Source organism: Terrapene carolina, unplaced genomic scaffold (genome assembly GCF_002925995.2).
Source record: "Terrapene carolina triunguis isolate 2854851 unplaced genomic scaffold, T_m_triunguis-2.0 Scaffold62, whole genome shotgun sequence".
Classification (NCBI taxonomy): domain Eukaryota; kingdom Metazoa; phylum Chordata; order Testudines; family Emydidae; genus Terrapene; species Terrapene triunguis.
Window position 1 is genome coordinate 61,879,032 of NW_020664413.1, and position 20,080 is coordinate 61,899,111.

Below are 20,080 nucleotides of genomic sequence, written 5' to 3' on the forward strand. Positions count from 1 at the left end.
GTGGCTCGGGTCCGTATGGGGTTTGGGGAAGAACACCGGTAAACAAATGTCCTGCCCCATATGAAATTGCGAGACCACTTTAGGGAGGAATTTGGGGTGCGGTCTGAGCTGCACCTTGTCCTTATAAAAAACTGTATATGGAGGTTCCGAAGTGAGGGCTCTCAACTCCGACACCCTCCTAGCCGATGTAATGGCCACCAGAAACGCTACCTTCCATGAGAGGTGCATGAGAGAGCAAGAGGCTAGGGGTTCAAAGGGTGGTCCCATGAGCTTAGTTAGGACCAGGTTAAGGTTCCATGTAGGGACCGGCGGGCATGAGTAGGGGAACACCCTTTCCAGCCCCTTGAGAAATCGGACTACTGTGGGGTTAGAAAATACCGAATGCCCCAACTCTCCCGGGTGGAACGCCGATATGGCGGCCAGATGCACTTATTTTAGGAGGGGACGAGCCCTTGATGTTTGAGGTGCAGCAAGTAGTCCAGTATTGATGGGATGGAGGCCTTCAGAGGCTGTATGTGATTAGGCTCGCACCAGTGGGAGAACCTCTTCCATTTGGCAAGGTAAGTTGCTCTTGTGGAGGGCTTCCTACTACCAAGGAGAATTTGTTGGACCTGGTGGGAGCACCTATTCTCCATAGCTTTTAGCCACAGAGATTCCACGCAGTGAGATGTAGTGACGGTAGGTTCGGGTGGAGTAGGCGACCCCGGTCCTGCGTGATGAGGTCTCGGTGCAGAGGTAGGGCAATCGGGGCGGTCAATGACAGTTCCAGCAGGGTCGTAAACCAATGCTGGCGCGGCCACGCCGGTGCGATGAGGATAATCGCCGCTTTGTCCCTGCGGGTCTTGAGCAGGACCCTGTGGATGAGCGGGAATGGTGGGAAGGCGTACCTCAGGCTCCCGCCCCACTGAATCGCGAAGGCATCTGCCAATGAGCCTGGGCTGAGGTTCTGGAATGAACAAAACCGAGGGCATTGGCTGTTGTCCTTGGTGGCGAAGAGATCCACCTGGGGAAAACCCCTGTGACAGCGTACCCCATAAGGCTTTATAGGTGGGTGTTTATAAATGTATGTATGATATAACTGAAATATGTTTTGTGCTGCCTGTGACATGGTCTACTATATCTATTAATCCTTTGTACATATATACCATTTTCTACTTGAGGTTAAGAATATGGGCTGTATGCTTGCTTGATTTCTAAGTAAGCTTGGTGAGGCATTTGGTCAGCTTCTTTAGGAAGGAATTTGCCAGAGGTTCTGGAATGAACAAAACCGAGGGCATTGGCTGTTGTCCTTGGTGGCGAAGAGATCCACCTGGGGAAAACCCCACCTCCGGAAGATTGAATGCAGGACGTCTTTTCTTAATGTCCATTCGTGCATGTGATACGACCTGCTGAGGCGGTCTGCTAACCTGTTTTGAACCCCCGGAAAATATGTTGCCACCAATTGGACTGAGTGGGCTATACAGAAATCCCATAGGAGGAGCGCCTCGTGACAGAGGGGAGAGGAGCGGGCCCCGCCCTGCTTGTTTATGTAGAACATGGCGGTAGTGTTGTCCGTCAGAACTGACACGCTGTGGCCTTCTATAGTAGCGTGAAAGGTCTGGCAGGCGAGGCGAAACGCCCTTAACTCCTTCACATTGATGTGGAGCAACATTTCCTCCCTGGACCATAAGCCCTGCGTTCGTAGGTCCCCTAAGTGTGCCCCCCAACCCAGGTCTGACGCATCTGTTACTAGTGTCAGGGTGGGCTGCGGTGTAGTGAAGGGGACCCCTTCGCAAACGTGCTGTTGATCGAGCCACCAGCGGAGGGAGTTCGAGACCGGAGCTGGGATTGTCACTACAAGGTCCAAGGGGTCTCTGCTGGGGCGATACGTTTGGGCTAGCCACAGCTGTAATGGTCTGAGTCTCAGGCGGGCATGTTTGACTACCTGGGTGCAAGCCGCCATGTGCCCCAGGAGTTGCATACAGCACTTGGCTGTAGTTGTGGGAAATTGTTGAATGGAGGTTACAGCTCTTTGAATGGCCAGGAACCTGGGAACTGGAAGACTTGCTCGTGCCTCCACCGAGTCTAGGACTGCCCCTATGAAGTCCAGTCTTTGTGTGGGGATCAGCGAGGACTTGGGCACATTTACCAAGAGACCGAGCTTGTGGAACACATGTAACGCCAGTGTCACGTGGGAGCGAACCTCATCCTCTGACCTGCCCGCAAGGAGCCAGTCATCCAAGTATGGGTATACCCGCATCTTTCTTTTTCGAAGAAAGGCTGCCACCACGGACATGCATTTCATGAACACTCGAGGGGCCGTTGCCAGGCCGAAGGGCAAGACCGTAAATTGGAAATGGTGCTAGTTGATGGTGAAATGCAGGAACAGCTAGTGAGCAGGGCGGATGGTAATGTGAAAATACGCATCTTGCATATCGAGGGCAGCATACCAATCCCCCGGATCCAGGGATGGGATAATAGCGCCAAGGGAGACCATGCGAAAGCAGGCCTTCACTAAGAATTTGTTTAGTTTGCGAAGGTCCAAAATGGGGCAGAGACCCCCTTTTGCTTTGGGGATAAGAAAATATCTGGAGGAGAACCCTTTCCCTCTTAGGTCTGGAGGGACCTCTTCCACCGCCCCTGCCCTGCGGAGGGCCTGCACCTCCTGCATAAGGAGTTGCTCGTGAGAGGTGTCCCTGAAGAGGGACAGGGATGGGGGATAGGAGGGAGGGGGCGAGGAGAACTGAAGAGTGTATCCCACCTCCACCGTGCGAAGGACCCAACGGTCTGATGTTATACGGGACCAAGCACGGTAGAAATGGGACAAACGGTCCCTGAAACATAGGGGAGGATCCGGTGTGAGGGTCGGTACGCTGTCCTCGATCGCAACTTCAAAATCCTTGTTTGTTGCCAGGCTGCGGCTTGCCCTGGCCTTGGTTTTGGTTAGGCATGTTGTTTCGCCTACGCCTGTTGTCTCTGCCCCTTCTGCGGTACAGTTCCTGCCTGGGGCGAGGGTGGTACTGCCTCTGCTGCAGCGGTTGGGGCTTAAAGGGCTTCCTGTGTGTCGCTGGGGTGTGCATTCCCAACGACTTGAGGGTTGCTCGGGAGTCTTTGAGGCTATGCAGCCTGGCATCCGTTTGGTCTGAGAACAAGCCTGACCCTTCGAACGGGAGGTCTTGTAAGGTGTTTTGCACCTCTGGTGGAAGGCCTGAAGCCTGTAACCATGCCGAGTGCCTCATCACCACTCCTGACACGATTGTCCTGGCAGTTGCGTCCGCAGAGTCATGGGAGGCCTGCAGAGAGGTTTTGGCCACCGCCTTCCCTTCGTCCACGATGGCTGCGAACTCGGGTTGCGAGCCCTGTGGCAGGGAGTCCTTAAACTTAGAGACTGATGCCCAAGAATTGAAATTGTGCCTGTTCAGGATCGCTTGCTGATTAGCGATCCTTAATTGGAGGCCCCCGGACGAGTAGACCTTTCTACCAAATAAGTCCAAGCGCTTTGCCTCCTTGGCCTTGGGGGCCGGGGCTTGTTGGCCATGTTGCTCTCGTTCGTTGACCGCGGATACGACCAGCGAACAGGGTGTCAGGTGACAAAAGAGGAAGTCGAACCCTTTGGAGGGGGCGAAGTACTTCCTCTCTACGCCCTTTGCAGTTGGTGTACTGGAGGCCGGTGTTTGCCATACTGTCTTATAATTAGACTATCATTTTTATGAGCGGGAGTGCGATTCTGGAGGGGCCTTCAGGGATTAGGATGTCCACCATGGGATCCTCCTGCTCTACCGTCTCCTCCGCCTGTAACCCCAAATTGAGGGCTACTCGGCGGAGTAGTTCCTGGTGCGCCCGATGGTCAATCGGGGGAGGGCCTGATACTGCCGTGCCCGCCACGGCTTCATCTGGCGAGGAGGAAGAAGTTAAAGCCTTCTGTGCTTCCTCCTCTAGCCCTTCCTGCAGCTCCTCACCGGCTGGGAGCTCCTCTGGAGTCTGTCCAGCTGAGCGGGCCTGAGACGGTACCGGGCTCGGTGCCATGTCAGCTCTCTCTTGCTCTGGTGGTCTGGAGACCGTGGCCTCCTTGTGAGAGGAGGGGCGCCCCTGCGGGGAGCGGGACCGGTGTCCTGAGAGGCCGGATCTCGAGGCCCTGGACGGGGGGCCTTGGTGTGGTAGGCCCATGGAGTCCAGAATGGCCACTGTCCTGGTGGGCTCCACTGTGGGTGCCAAGGGGCTTGGTGTTCCCTGCTGGCTGGTGCCCTGTGGATATATCTGCTGGAATGGCCCGAGTCTGCCTCAGAAACCACGGACGGCGACCTTGAGGGCCACAGTGGTGCCGTGGAACAGTGCCGGTCCGGTACCGGAGAGCGGCGCTTTCTTGACCGGGATCGGCGCCTTGTCGACCGGGAACGGTACCGGTGCCCTCGGGACCGGGAACAACTGCTAGTGGTCGGTCTCAGGGATCGCGTGACTGAAACGTCCCAGTGCCTGTTCGGATAAGGAGCCGGGGAACGCTGGACTGGTGCCGGGCGTTTGCTAGGGCAAGACGCCTGTGAGGCTCTCTGCGCCGAGGGTAGCCGGGAGTCCACCGAGATGGAGCTCGACCGGGACCGGCGCTGTGAATGGTGCCGAGATGGTGACCTTGATGGGCACACTATTGCCGGTTTGCCTCTGGATGGCAGTCTCGGTGTCGGCCCCGGATGTTTGTCTTTGGCCTGGAGGGGGCTCTCCGCAGACAATTCGATGAGGTCCCTTGCTGCCTCAAACGTGTCCGGCGTGGAGGGCTGTTCCAGAAGCTCCTCCAGCCCTTCCTCCTCACTCGAGGTGCTTATCCCGGGGCTCGACGGGCCTTTTGGCGCCGGAGCCACTGGCACCGGGATCTGTCCTGGGGCAGCAATGCCCTTTAGCGGACTCGAGTCCTTCACGGGCGCTACCTTTTTATGTGGGAAGCGCCCTCAGGCCTTGGGTTGGCCCTTCGATTTGGTTGGCGAAGACAACCGGTGCCGGGGGCGGTCCTGTTGTTTCGGTGCTGTAGGCTTAGGGTGCCCCACCGGTGCAGGATCACGGACCGATGCCGGGGCACTCCGCACCGAGGCTGACGGTGCCGCGGTCGGATGAGTCGAAGTGGAGGGCTGTAATGCAGCCTCCATGAGTAGCTGTTTAAGCCGAAAGTCTCTCTCTTTCTTAGTTCTGGGCTTGAAAGCCTTACAGATCTTGCAGCGCTCTTTCTGATGCGATTCCCCCAGGCAACGGAGACACGAGTCGTGGGGATCACTAATCGGCATAGGCTTGCGGCATGTGGCACAAGCCTTGAAGCCTTGGGCGTGCGGCATGCCCTGCCGCCCAGGGCCGGTGTCGGAATTTAACCAAACAACTAAAACAAAGGAGCTTAACTATCTTCTAACAGACTGCTAACTAGTAACATTAACACTGATAACTATTAACGCTAAGGGACTCTCTCAGGCGAGAGATAAGAGTTGTTCCAACGCCGTCACGGACGGTAAGAAGGAACTGAGGGAGGGCCGAGTCGGCAGGTGTATATATATGCTAGAGTGGGGCGCCGCTCTGGCGGGGGGGGGGAGGGGGACCCTGCCGGCCCGACAGGAGCCGCTGAGGGAAAAAGTTTCCGACGTCCGTGCAAGCAACGCGCGCACACCTAATGTGTAATGGACGTGAACAATCACTCGAAAGAATGGCAACTTCCTCGAGCATCCCTCCATGGTCCCCCACATCTCTATGTGCACTTGACTCTTATTTCTTCCTTTTCTTTCAGTCTCCTACCCCTCATACTTTTTCTCTTTCTGCCATTTTACATTCCCTTGCACCCCCCTTCAGTCTGCCTCCTGCTCCTCACATTCCTTTAAACGTCGCACTCTGGTACTTCAGTTTCATAATGTTTCCCCTACTGCCTCCATACTCTCATTTCTGGCAACTCCATGTTCTCCTATCCCGTTTGGTCCTCACATACTGATCACAGGGTCATCGTCTTTCCTGGCATCAGCTAGACTTCAGACTCATTGAAAATAAAGGAACATGGCCATTTTGGATGAGAGCACATCTTTACAAATTTGAAGGTTTTAAAAAAATAAATAAATTAAATAAATAAATAAATCAGAAATTCTTGAGAACCCTTAAAAATAAGCCAAATATCACAAGTACTGATAAAATCATGAGAGACAGCAACTCTGGAAAGTGACAAGCATCCTGATTCCCTAGGGGCCTTGACTAATTAGCTACACAGATTAAAACAGCTCATACCACCTAGCACAGCAGCACAAACAGTAAACATCAAACTAGCACTGGCAGGCCCCCATGACTGAAACGGCATGTTTGACAGAACTGTCTGAACTGGCCCCGATATCCCCTGCGGCATTTTACACCAGCGTTACAGCCAGCTTCATTATGGCCCCAACACACAGCTAAGCTCAAAAAATGATCAGCTTGAATATAAACATTGCATTGCAGGTCATTATGGTAAAAGCAGGGTTCCTGCTATATTTCAACAGTACATCAGTGAAATCTCATTTCCCTCCAAAAATTGATATTTAATAAGTCAGACATTACTTATGAAGATAACTGAAGACAGCATAAATTAAAGTGTACACTAAAGCATAGTTATGTTGCATAATTAATGTATTTTAAATTAAATTAGCAGTTGGTTTTCGGTATGAAATAAAAATGCCCACTGCTAACAAAAACTAACACATGCCACGGCTGAACAAACATGTCCAATTTATTAAATGACCTGTAAATGCTTTCTCAAGGACTAAGTCTTCTAGCACGGCTACCTAATGTTTGTTTTCAGAATGAACTACCATTGGTCACTGCTGAAGCATTAATTCCCCTGGACCAGTTAACTGTTAAATCTATAACCGCATAATTGAAAAAAAAAATGACTGCTGTTTTATGTGCTTAATGTATTGCATACATTACATTCCAAGCAGTCAAAATTTGTTTAAAAATGTGAAAACAAACTGTAACCAATAGCACCCTCTGATATCATATGCAATCACCACCACATAACAAAACACCATTTACTTTGACAGCTCAATATAGGTCTTTGCCCAGATCATCACAGAAGAATGACTACAGAGAAAACAGGATAACATGCTGTTGCTTTATGATTACTACTACCAAACAAAGCGATGCACTGAATATCAATTCAATCAAGCCTCAAGGGAACTCAGAAATATACTGTTATTTCTACAAAAATCTGTAATCACTTAATTCTTCTGGAGCCTCCAGCAATATTATCTTTTCTGGAATTTAATAGATTTCTTTTTTAACCTGATGATTTTTCTGCATAATGGTACATTGCTTCAGAACAGATGAGTTATCATCTGCAGACATCAGTAACTGCTTATCACAACAATTTCTGGCACCTATTCCTGATTCCTCCATCCCAGATGTATTGTTACTAGTTAGTACTTTCAGAACTGCATCCAATAATGTGTTCAAACACACACACACGCCGCAACTTCTTTTCCAACTTGAATAACTTCAACCAACTGAAAGTTTAAATTTAGCCACAAGTTCTAAGGAGGGTAAATGCCAACTGATATACAATATTGAAATTATTAACTGTAGCAGAGATTAAAATTCCTTTTCAGGGAACTGATGGAATATTGATATACAGGGGAAAAAGAACAATCAAGTATGATTTCTATTTCTGTACCTTCACATATCAGTTCAGAAGATACAGGAGTAAACTGCAATCCCACAAATAAAGCAAACTAAGCTACAGAAGAGATCTGAGAGTGAAAACAGAAGAAAAATAGAAGATCTCTAGACAGGCATGACTGCCCTGAGACCCTGGCAACCAAAAGTTTTATTCACCTACAGAAGTACACGTATTGAGCCTTTAATGCTTGGAGAAAGCTTAAAAGGAGAATGGCATACCAGCCTCACATGACTCCTCATCTGAGATGTTGCATGTTCCAACCTAACAAACTGCAACAGCAAATACTATCTACAGTATGGGACAAGACAGTATTTGCATCTATGGATTTCCTGAATGCACATAATCACCTGGCTAGAGATGTCTTGAATGCTTGGTAATCTGAATTAGGGCCCAATACAAAAAATGCATCCAGTTGGGCAGAAATCCATGGTCTAGATCACTCCAGAACTGTTAGGGTAATTGGTTAGGTGACCCAATACGTCCTTTCCATCTCTAACCCAGGATTCTGTTTAGACAGTTCTGATAACATTAGAGCACTGCATGGTAAAAGGCCAATTCATGGGGTCAGATTGAACATTAATTCCTCTGGAATCAGCAACCCGTGGAAATACAATTAAGCATTAAGCGTGTCACTTTTAGAAAGAAATGCAAAATGCATCTCTCTCTCTCTCTCTCTCTCTCTCTCTGTAGACCTTTAGCTCCAAAAGTTCAATATTGGGCATCATATGGCCTTTTATAGCTTCAACCACCTCAGTGCCTTCCACTAAACCTTAGAATCTTTCAGACTAGAACTACAAGGAAGAGGGGAAGGTGAGCAGGTAGTGGGAATATGCAGAGGCAACACCCTCAGAGAACCATACTTACTGGTAACATCTCTGTCTGCTTTTGAAATGCCCTCTTCATATGCCTATAGTCTAATTAGACTACAACACCCAGGAATGTTGGTTGAGAAGTTCCAATTACACAAATATTGCAGAACTGCCCCTGAAAAATAAGCATGAGGTCTAGATGCAAAGTCAAGACACAGGTGACAGAACAGAACTCAAGATGGCAGCCCTACAGATATCTACAACAGAAAACATTACAGAGGAAGGCCATCACTGCTGCATTAGCCCTACTAAAGTCAACCCTAAGACCATCAGATACCAACAGACTAGCTAAAGCATAACATGTTACACAATCTAATACATTTTAAAATAGGCACTAAGTGAAAATAGCATTACCGTTACCCTTATCCCCAAATGTTATAGAAACTTTTGCAGGCTTCCTAAATATCTTTATTCTGTCCAAATAAAAACTTAAAAGCCTAGAGTATGAAGCACACTTACTTCCTTGGAAGAATGAGGTTCCAGAAGATGACTTGGAGACTGATTGTCTGGTTTTAAAGGAATTCAGACACTAGGTAAAGCATTTAGATGAAGTAAAAGCTGTCTCTTTATGGAATGCATGAAGGGAGAATTAGCCATAAAACCCTGCAAACTCATTCACTTTTCTCATAGATGTAGTTGCTTTTATTATTTATAACAACACTTCCCTTACCTAAATAACACCTTTAAATTGTTTAAACGGAAATAATTTTAAATATCTAGACCAAACTATTTAAATGTGGGTATCCACAGTTAGACTCCTAAATCCATATTTAGTTGCCTAAATAAGGCCCTGTTTCATGAGAGCAGTAAACACATTTTTAATTTTAGCATATGACTGAAGTGAAGCACATGCTTAATTGCTTTCCTGAAAAAGGGCCTGACTGTCCTGATTTTTAAAGGTGCTGAGCATGTGCAGCTTCCATTGAAACCAATAACATCTATAAAACAGAAAATTCTCTTCTACCTCACAGGAATGTTTCAAAGATAAATTAATTACTGTTTGTGAAGTGATCAATTACTATGAGGAGCACCATACAAAAAGCCTATAATTAAAATAGCTAACTTACAAAGCTTAGTAAAATACAAAGCCAATGATAAATCAGCAATTTACTTCAGGAATAAAACTGTTTTCAATGTTCCATTTAATTAGGTTTGTGAGGTTATCACGTATGCACACGTGTGCAATTATTAAATTTTCTGTTCTGCCACACTATGTTAACTGATTGTATATTAATTCATCACTTTCATAACAATAATGCCAAGTTTTTATTTATTGTGCATTCAAAACATATCTAACAGGCTTTGACATTCTTGGTTTGAGATCCTTGCATGCCACAACATGTTAAATCTTCTCCCTTACATTAAAATCTTTCAGTCTGCTTCCAGCAGCTGTGAAAATATTAATATAATTATAGGTTAGGAATCAGTATCTTTACTCGCAAGTACCCTGCTTTCATATGATAAGACATTAGTCTTGCTCAAAGCACAAGTTATTATTGCAATAGGTCAACTGCAAAAGTGAAAATGAACATGTGTAAAACCTTAAAGAGTTTTTATGCTTGTCTTACAGAAAACAAACCAATTAAAGTAGACTATATTCTGTAATACTATATTCTACTTTACTATTTGGAATACAAGCATATAGAAGTCTGGCTTTTCTCTTCCTCTATGCTAATGATAATTCTCCTCCTATACCTCAGGGAGGGGCAGCCAGTAAGAGAGAGAGAGAGAGAGAGAGAGAGAAAATAGATTTTATACATTTATAAACATTTTAACAATGAACATGTTAGCAGTTATGAATTTATATTGATTTGAGTACTCAAGAATAAACGTATGTTTTTTTTTTATGCAAAGGTGAAATTTCCTGGACTTGTATAGTAAAGATGAATTAAATGCTGAACACTGAAAACCACAGTTGATTTTTGCCCTTAAGATAAAAGAAAAATTGCCAACAAATAAAAATAAGAGCAGCATTCAGACCTAGCAGACTTTTTGCAATAAAGCCCAATTCTCGTCACAGATGTGTGGTATATTACTGCATTTTGCAAAAATTAGGCCTTGATCCTGTTAAAAAACTGCAAAAAATGACTTTTTCTACCTTTTCCAAGATTCAAAAGCAGGCAAAGATGTACCCATCATCCCAGACCCTAAAGCAGTGTGCCTGGTGAACTCAATTGATGTTGCTCAACAAACCACGACAAGGCTAACAAAAACACCTAGAACAGATTAGATCTGGAGACATTAGGTGAGGAACATTTTAAAACATTAGGTGGGGAATATTTTAAAAGCAGATTTACCATCTCTTCTCTCTCTAGCCAAAAAACCCAAAGAGAAAGATCAATTACTGTCTCCGTATATTCAGACTTACAGAAGAGTTGCCAGATGCAATAAACCAAGGTATGTCCTGACAAAGCAAGATTCGCATTCAGAGAAGACAAAATTACAGTAAATCTGCTTCTTAGTCAGGCTTGGAATTGCGGGGAAGTAGCAAGGTGTAAAGAATATCGTCCATTGGAAGGGAAAAAGAGAAATGTCCCACGTGACAAAGAGCCCATGCCTGCGGGCGAGGGAGGGGAGAATTATGTAAGAGCACTGAGGGAGGTGAAGGACTGTAATGGCTTGTCTACACTGGCAATTTACAGTGCTGCAACTTTCTCGCTCATGGGGTGTGAAAAAACACACCCGTGAGCGCAACAAGTTTCAGCGCTGTAAAGCGCCAGTATAGAGAGTGCGTGCCACAGCCGGGCTCCCAGCGCTGGGAGCTACGCCTCTCATTGAGGTGGTTTTTAGGTGGCTCTCTCCCAGCACTGCGCCGCGACCACACAAGGCATGTTAAAGCGCTGCCGCGGCAGCACTTTAGCATTGCCAGTGTAGACTAGCCCTATGTCTGAAAGACGCATCGGACAAAAGAAAGCACATTAATTTTGTCGTGTTTCTTGAACGAGCATATAGACACACTCATGTAGTTGCCCAGCAAATGTCATCAGAAAAGGCTTTGTGCCTCTCCATCAATAAGATGTACCACTAGTGGAATAAGCAGCTATCCTTTCAGAGACTCTCAGTTAAGTATCTTGTAATCTTGGAAGGTCACAGATTTAATCCACCTAAAGAGAGGATTTTGATGCTTTGCACCTCCTTCTAGTTTCCCTCGTAACACCACTCCAGCACCAGACTTCCTTTGTAGTATACTTCTATGCAACGAGAACGTTACCCTCCCAATCACATTATACAAGACATGTGAATGAAGCACCAGGCTACAACTGGAGAGAAAGGATACATGGCACACACAGCAAAGACTTGCACTGCTGAGAAACTCAAGCCCAGACCTTTTTGAAAACCATTTTGTGAGGAATCTAGAATCTCTTTTGTGGACAATCTGAGGATTACGTCTTCCTCCTTGTGTACAAGGAACACCAAGTCCTCCAAATGCCTCTAAACTCAGTTAATGAAATCTTTTGTGGCTATGAGAAGGAAGTCAATTACTGTTTCTAACATCAGGTGGTTGATGATTAGCTGGAGATTCTTAAGGAGACCACTTACCATTAAACACAAAGTCTCATTTGAGCTCGCCATCCTGACAGGCTGGCAGTAGCTATTACGCAGATGGCTTCTACATCTGCCACAGGTTTGCCCTTTCAAAAGACTAAGGCTAGGTCTACATTAGAGAGCTTACAGCAGCACAGCTGTACCAATGCAGCTGCTGTGCTATAAGATCTCGTGTAGCCACTCTATGATGATGGGAGAGAGCTCTCCTGTCAACATAATTAAACCACCCCCACCAAGCAGCAGTAGCTTCTCCCACCAACACAGCACTGTGCACGCGACCACTTATTATGGTTTTTTCACACCCCGAGTGACATAAGTTTTGGTGACATAAATGGTAGTGTAGACTCGGCATAAGTAACTACTACTACTAAACCAGTGGTTCCCAAACTGGGGTTCGTGAACCCCTGGGGGTTCGCGAAATGTTACAGGGGGTTCTCGGAAAAAAATTCCCTAATGGCGGACAGAGCTTTCCTTAGGGACCCTGGGCAGCGCAGGGCCAGGAGCCCGGAGTCACTGGACTTCCACGAGCTAAGCAGATCAAAGCAAGCATATCTATCACACTGAGGAGATTTAAACTTCAAGACTCCTTATAAGAAATGGAAAGGGAGGTGGATATTTTTTGCTGTTTTTAAAATTAAATAGGCAGCTAGTATTGTTTTTTTTTTTTAATTATTATGAAGAACAAGTTTAAGCTTTGTTGTAACGTGCATTGTTTGCCTGGACTGCTCAAGACCTGAATGCTTGTGTAGGAGGAACTCTTTGAGTTGGCTTCTTAAATACCCTCATGATGTTTCACATCTGATACTCCTTGATGAAACATAGGAGCCTTGTCTTATAACAGGCTTATTCAAAGTGATACAAGCTACGAAAGTGAGCTCTTGGAAGAGTGTTGCCATTTTCATAATGTAATAAAAATACTGTAATGATAAATAATAATAAATAATGAATAGTGTGTAATATGCATGTCATAAAAACAAATTTTATATTTCCCAGATCACTGCTTTTATCATTTATACTCAGATAAAGAAGAAAATCCCTGGAAATATACATTTTTAGGAGGGGGTTCCCGAGACTCAACATTTTAGTGAAAGGGGTTCACAAGTTGTTGAAGTTTGGGAACCACTGTACTAAACTGATCTAACAGCCAGATGGACGTCTATATCCTGTTTCTGGCATAGATCCAGTGCATTATATGAGATTCTGAAGCAAACAGAGTTGAGCAGTGCCTAGGAGCCTGTTTCTTCAAAAGCTATGATCATGTCAATCAGCTGAAAGCACTGGTGAGTTGATGTAAGCAGGATGTTGGGGAATTTCTTGATAAGAGTTTAGAAATCTGACATCTGGACAATACCACACGGGCCAAATTGGTTTTGAATGGAGCTTCAGAAATGGGATAAGGAAGCTCTTCTTATGGTTTCTAGAAATTCACATCCAGTTTCTGGAATGGTTCAGTAAAGCTGGTGAGCTGTCACCTCATACAATGGTATCTTCACCAAGAGATCATTCAGGTACTGGTAGATCTGGATGCCCTGTTGTCTCAGGATGGCAACCAGCACAACGAGCAGCTATGTGAGCACGAGGAGAGGAAATGGGCCAAAGGACATTGCCTGGGACTGATGCTGGTCATTTACAATTACAAAGCTTAGGAACATAGATAGATCATCATCATGTTCCAATCTTCCTTGAAATATATGAAGCATAAGAAGTTTTTGGGAACTATTTCTTGGATTGCAAGAGTTGAAGTTGCCCATCTGAAATGAGTTTTATACTCAGAGAGGTTGAGGATGGATAGATCCAGAATCACAGGAACAATTCCAGATCCTTTTATCATCATGAAGAACCTGGAGCTGAAACCAGAGTCCCACTCTGTTGATCAGACAGATTATTGTTCTGGTGTTAGGGAGACTTGCTATACAATCCACAAATGTTTGTCTTTTCACATCAGCTTGAGAGAGGAGATGAAAGCAAAAATTAGTTTCCTTGTGTAATTTTTTAATTTTCATAGTGAGGCCACTGACTGGTATGGACATTGTTCACAAGTTAGATATGCTAATTCCACTACAGTGGAGACAGACTAAGCTTTCTTTGCCATTATGTCCTCCCCAGAGCTCAGACTCGCTCTGCTGCAACACCACACTATGAGCTCAGGAAAGGACTACCAAAGTTGAAGCTACATTAATGGGCAGAAAACAACCTCACTATTGTAGATTACAGAATTAAAAGACTTAAGTTGCACAGCAGCTACAAACTTAGTTTTATCAAGGACCTTAACATATAGGGAAAATCTTTCCAGATCAATGGAGGCCCTCTATTATGAGGAATAAAAATTACAAGTAAGGAACCCAATGCTCTTCTCATACACAGCAATCACATTACTTATGGAAAGCTGTAAGAGCCAGTTCCTAGAGAGCTAAGAAATCTCAAAGAGCAACACAAATCCATCTAGGACAGCAGTGTGACACTGCACCCGTATTCTTCACAGTGATATTATGATATGATTATGACAGTTATGATATATTTTATGCACAATAAGTCACGTGAGATGTCATTGGAAAGGTTATGATTTGCTGAATATGATCTTATTTGTATACATGTATCATTTTTGTCATTGGAAAGGTTATGATTTGCTGAATATGATCTTAACCTTTCCAATGTCAAAAATGATACATGTATACAAAATAAGATCATATTCAGCAAATCATATTTGTATACATGTATCATTTTTGTATCCGAAGTTATGAATATTGACTATATATTTATTTCACATGTAGCTATTCCTGGGCAAGGCCCACTAAGCAAAAGGCTCTCCTAGTCTAGATGGCTGGCTGGGAAGGGCCCATTCAAGTTAATTAGCCATTAGAGAGAATAATAAGCCTTAGGAGAAGCTTATCTCCCACCTGGGGAGCCTTTGGGAGGACGCTACAGACAGCCTCCAAGTAATGGCTGCTATGACACTACAGGGACATGTGACCAGGTCACCTGGACTCCATCTTGGGATGTCAGTATTTTTCCACTGACTGGCGTGTGAACCAAGCTTTGAAACAAAGGGGTCCCGCCCTATGCAAAAGCTATATAAGGCAGGGGAGTAACATCACTGTGGTTCTTCACTGACTCCCCACCCAAAGAGACTCTTGGAAACACAGGCTGAACTGGGGGAAGTGCTGGACCCAGGCTGTGAATGGAACACCTGGGGATTCCAAGCTGTAAGCAAGTGCAGCTTCCCCTTAAGAATCTGCAGTCTGCTTGTATCATCACTTAGGGTGAGAATCTGCTATTTATATCCAATCTATGTATTATATTAAGCTTAGTTTGTGTTTTTTGTTTATTTGCTAGGTAATCTACTTTGATCTGTGTGCTATCCCTTATAATCACTTAAAATCTATCCTTTGTAGTTAATAAACTTATTTTTGCTTTATCTAAAACCAGTGTGTGGGAATCATGACTCGGGGCAGAAAGCTGTTACATATCCCTCTCCACATTGAGGGAGGGGGTGAATTTTATGAGCTTATGCAGTACAGTTCCTTGTGCAGCATAAAACGGTATAATTTTGGGTTTATACTCCAGAGGCGGCATATGCCTTAGGAACTGGGAGGTGCCCTACCTGGAGCCTTCCCATGCAGGGGCTGGTCAGAGCATCTGCATGTAACTGCAGCTGGGTGTGTCCCTACCTGTATGTGTGCTGGTGAAAGTAGAGGCTGGAGCCTGGAGACGGCTTGGCAGCTTGTCACAGCAGCACAGTGTAAAAGGGAGCCCAGGCTGGTGGGTCAGGGGGGCTCAGTGGTACCCCAGTTCCAGGAGGCATCCCGGGGGGAACCAGTCACAAGGGGTTCTCAAGCTTAATTGATCATACGCCCCTTCTTTGTGTCTGTAGTAGTTTACACCACCTCCTCCCCTGCCACACAAGTACATACTGATAAAAAAAACAACAACATGCAACTTTCACTAAATATTAAAACCAGTAAGGCATTGATTCAAACAGAGCCAACTATCCATTGTAATAAGAGCAAAAAGCCAAGCTGCAATTGTGGTCAATGCTTACAATTAAATGTGCACATTGCGTCACAGCAAATGGATTAATGTACAGATGGCAACGACTTTGTATAATGCTATGCAAGCTTAACAGAAATCCACCAAAATGCACAGCACCATCTAGATGCATAGCGCCATCTGAGGACCTGATATGTCTGGACGAATCAGCGTTGTTAGTTATTCATTGCTGTTGGTAAAATGTGCACCATCCTATTTTTCCCCCCTAAGCTTCTCATACCTCCCCCCCCCCCGAATACATGCCACCCCTCCCCAGGGGGGCCTGTCCCCCCAGTTTGAGAATCTCTGATCTAGAAGAAATAAAATTGTATTTGCTTTAGTCTAGAACAGCCAGAAGGACCTAAAGCCATTTAAACGGAAGAGAAAATGGCAAATCTTAATTGGTTGCACTGCAAGTCTCATTGCTGTCCACAACAGAGAGCTGTAGACTGTGAGAAGAAATTCACACAAACTCCTGGGAACTTCACATGAAGTGTATTTTCAGTAACTGAAGCTTGTTGGCCCTGCTTTTATGGCCATGTCAGTGGAGTTCACCAGACAGGTTTGCAGAAGGCAGACAACCTTGGCGGGAGATAGGGGAGCCTAAGGGAGGAATCTTGTATCTGCAAGAAGCTTAGGAAAGGTGAAAAAAGTCAGCAGTTCTACAACTGGCATAACAGTGAATTCCCATGATAGAGAAAGACAGATACGTGACTAGTCTTCACTGTAGTGTTAGCTCAATTCATAATTCAAATATTACCCCAACCTGACTCCCATCCACACATAAAGATCTCTAGCTCAAATTAAGTTTTGGTTTAAACTAGGTTCAATTACTCCTGGGGAAATTCTGTGTCACTGTGCGTGCGCACATTTCATGTGCTGTGCATATTTTTAATTTTTTGTTGTTGCAGAAAATAGCTTCTGCTGAAAAGTTGCTACAGTTCTGCCTTTTGCCCACAACAGGATGCTGTGGCACTAGAACACAGCAGCTCCTCCCAGCAGAAAATAACTTCTGCAGTTATGCCTTTTGCCCACCAGAGGTCACTGTGGTGCTAGAACACAGCAGCCGGGAAGAGAAAGAACCTGCCTTCTTCACCGCACCTGTCGGACCAGGTCAGGAGATATGGGGAGTCAGAGAGCATGAGGCTGCTGGGGGTGTGTGTCAGACAGGGACTTATAAGGGCAGGTGGGAGAGGACAGACTGAGGCAGAGACACATGGAGATGAGGGAAGGGGGCTGGTTGAGGGGGTGCAGGGACATGGAGATATGGGAGGGGGCTGGCTGAGGGGGTGCAGGGCCACATGGGGACAGGGGGAGTGAGTGTCTGAGTAGGGTGGAGGGACACATGTCGACAGGGTGTGCAAGGACACATGGGGTGCAGGGACACACAGGGATAGGAGTAGATGTGCCTGACTGAATGGGAGAGGCTAGGGGTCAGCCAACAACCCTTCAAGTTCATATCCATGTTCCTTCCCAGCAATTACTTCCCTCTCCCTGATCTCCTCAATTATCCCTGACTCCCCCAAGCCTTTGCACAACTTCTGAGGGGTGTGGGAAATACAGTTCTGTACTATAGTTGAAATGAATAATTACTCAGAGTTCTGTATTAATATGCCTAAGAAGGAATCTATTTGTCAAAAAACATTTCCTGAATCTTTTTTATTGTCCGTATTGTTACAAACATACTTGTTGACAGATATTTTGAAATTAATTAGCAAAATAATTGAAAATGTGTGATTATATTGTGTTATTCTGACAAGTAAAATATGAAGAAATGTAAAATATTGTGTGAATAATTTTGGATTTTTTGGCGCAGAATTCCCCCAGGAGGATTCAATTCTTTGCTCTTCCATGGACTTCCTGTGTGACCCAGTGCAAATCACTTAGCCTCCCTGCCCCTCAGTTTCCCCACCTATAAAAAGTGGATTATAGCACTTGCCTACTTCACTGGGAAGTTGTGAGGATAAATATATTAGAGATTGTAAAGTGTTTTGAGATCTACTAAGGGAAAGTGCTATATAAAAGAGAGAGACATTATCATTATTATTAAACACTAGCTGGCTCATCAGGGTGTGGGTTGAAGCTTGAGTGCTGCTGGAGCTAGTAATGAAGTGGGGCTAAGCCATTCTGTGCTGCTAATATAATCACTCTGTGCTGCTTCAGTGTTATTTTGCTGTGGGTTCTGCTCTCACTGGAGCTAAGCTAACTCAAGAGGAGTTAATCGGAGTGAAAACGAGCCCGACAGATAGCTGTGAATGCAGAACAAACTGAAGACAGAAAAGAGGAAATAAGAAAGATGAAGGACTGTCAGGATTAGGAACTGGCCCATTCTTTGCAAGTAAAAAATAACAAGTAGAAGCTCACTCCAAATCTTAGATTATTCCCTTCCCTTTGAAAATCAGAGTGTAAATTTGTCATCAGTTTTCCCTATTCAATTCATGTAATCATGAAATAAGAATCTCAGAGCAGCACCATTATCCAAAAGTTCAAAAAGATCAGCTAAGAACATGTATGTTGATTCTTCTCCACTGGGAGGAGTTGATGTTATTTTTCCATTTAAAACATTTCAAAGGGAGCATAAAATGTAATAATTTTAAAGATCAGAGTGTGCAAACAGAAAAGTTAGTTGGCAATTCATTACATTTGGTTTTGGTATTTAATACAGCACATACCATTTTCACAACAGACAGAAACAAATTCAAATACACTTTGTATATTTTTCTCTCCCATCACCTTTCCAGACTCAAAATAGTTTCATAGAAGGCAATAGTAACATGATATATTAAACACTATTCTGTAACTACTGTACTATTTTAAGGCTTTCATAACTGGAGCTAATAAATGTATAATAAAGGACGAAGAGCCTTTTCAACAGGTGCTGAGATCCAATCCAATTTAAGATGAAACTTTCCTGGTTTTTACTGAATGTTGTGGTTTTCAAAGGTCAGAACAGGAGACAAATATTTTAATACACATTAACTTTAGGACTTAGAAAAAGTGTTATCAGACACTTACTAATCAGTAAACAAATTTCCTAATCAGAGACCATTACAAAGGACTGGAGACCCCACCAGCAAATCCAAGGACAACCCCCTATGAAAAGCCCAATCCAAATCTCAGATGCTGGAAATGGGGAGGGTGATGGGATTCCTACCAAGTTGCTATCCCTAGACCATGCTAGTGCCTACAAATAGTAGTGTGGTTGTGGCAGCACGGATAGCAACACGGATATTTTTAGGTGCTAGTTGGAGCAGAACTAATTCATGTATGTCTACCCATGCTGGGAATCACACTTCCAGCTGCTGTGTAGACATAACTCTGGATGCTGCAAGGTGGCAAAATGTCTATGTTATCTTAAACCCAGCCCCCATTTTTTTCCATTTCTCCTCCCCTGAGAATAGTTTTAATAGACAGAAGCAGGTATTCACAGATTTCCAAAGGCAGGGCAGCATGAAATTGACATGATTCTTGTCAATTCACTAGCTAACTGTAGTGAAAGTTATCAGTGTTATTAATCCAAAAGAATAAAATTAAATATCTAGATTTTACAAAACATATGCCAAAATTTGCTCTCATTTACAGCACTGAATTCATTAAAGTTACTCTGGTGCAGTGCTTAATTACCACTCTTGTCAATGCTGTGCCTATCATATAAAAATAGATATCACAGCAATGCAAAGTGTTGCTCTCTGCATGCTACAACCTAATAAAATAATTGTTCCCTTAATATTCAATTTATAGAACTACAAATTGAGGGCTGGATCCTACCAAGCCTTGCTCGCTCGCATGAACAGTCGAATTGACTTCAGTAAGACTAATTGTTAAGTAAGGCTACTCCTTGCCTGAGGAGGTTGTGAAGGCTAGGATTATAACAGGGTTTAAAAGAGAACTAGATACATTCATGGAGGTTAAGTCCATTAATGGCTATTAGCCAGGATGGGTAAGGAACGGTGTCCCTAGCCTCTGTTTGTCAGAGGGTGGAGATGGATGGCAG

The 20,080-nt window shown here is 44.7% G+C and overlaps 1 protein-coding gene across 2 annotated transcripts in view; it reads right to left on the reverse strand.

Annotated features, from left to right (window-relative positions):
- Nucleotides 1-20,080, reverse strand: part of KANSL1L (KAT8 regulatory NSL complex subunit 1 like) — a 92,658-nt gene that overhangs the window by 71,212 nt on the left and 1,366 nt on the right. The window lies entirely within an intron of this gene.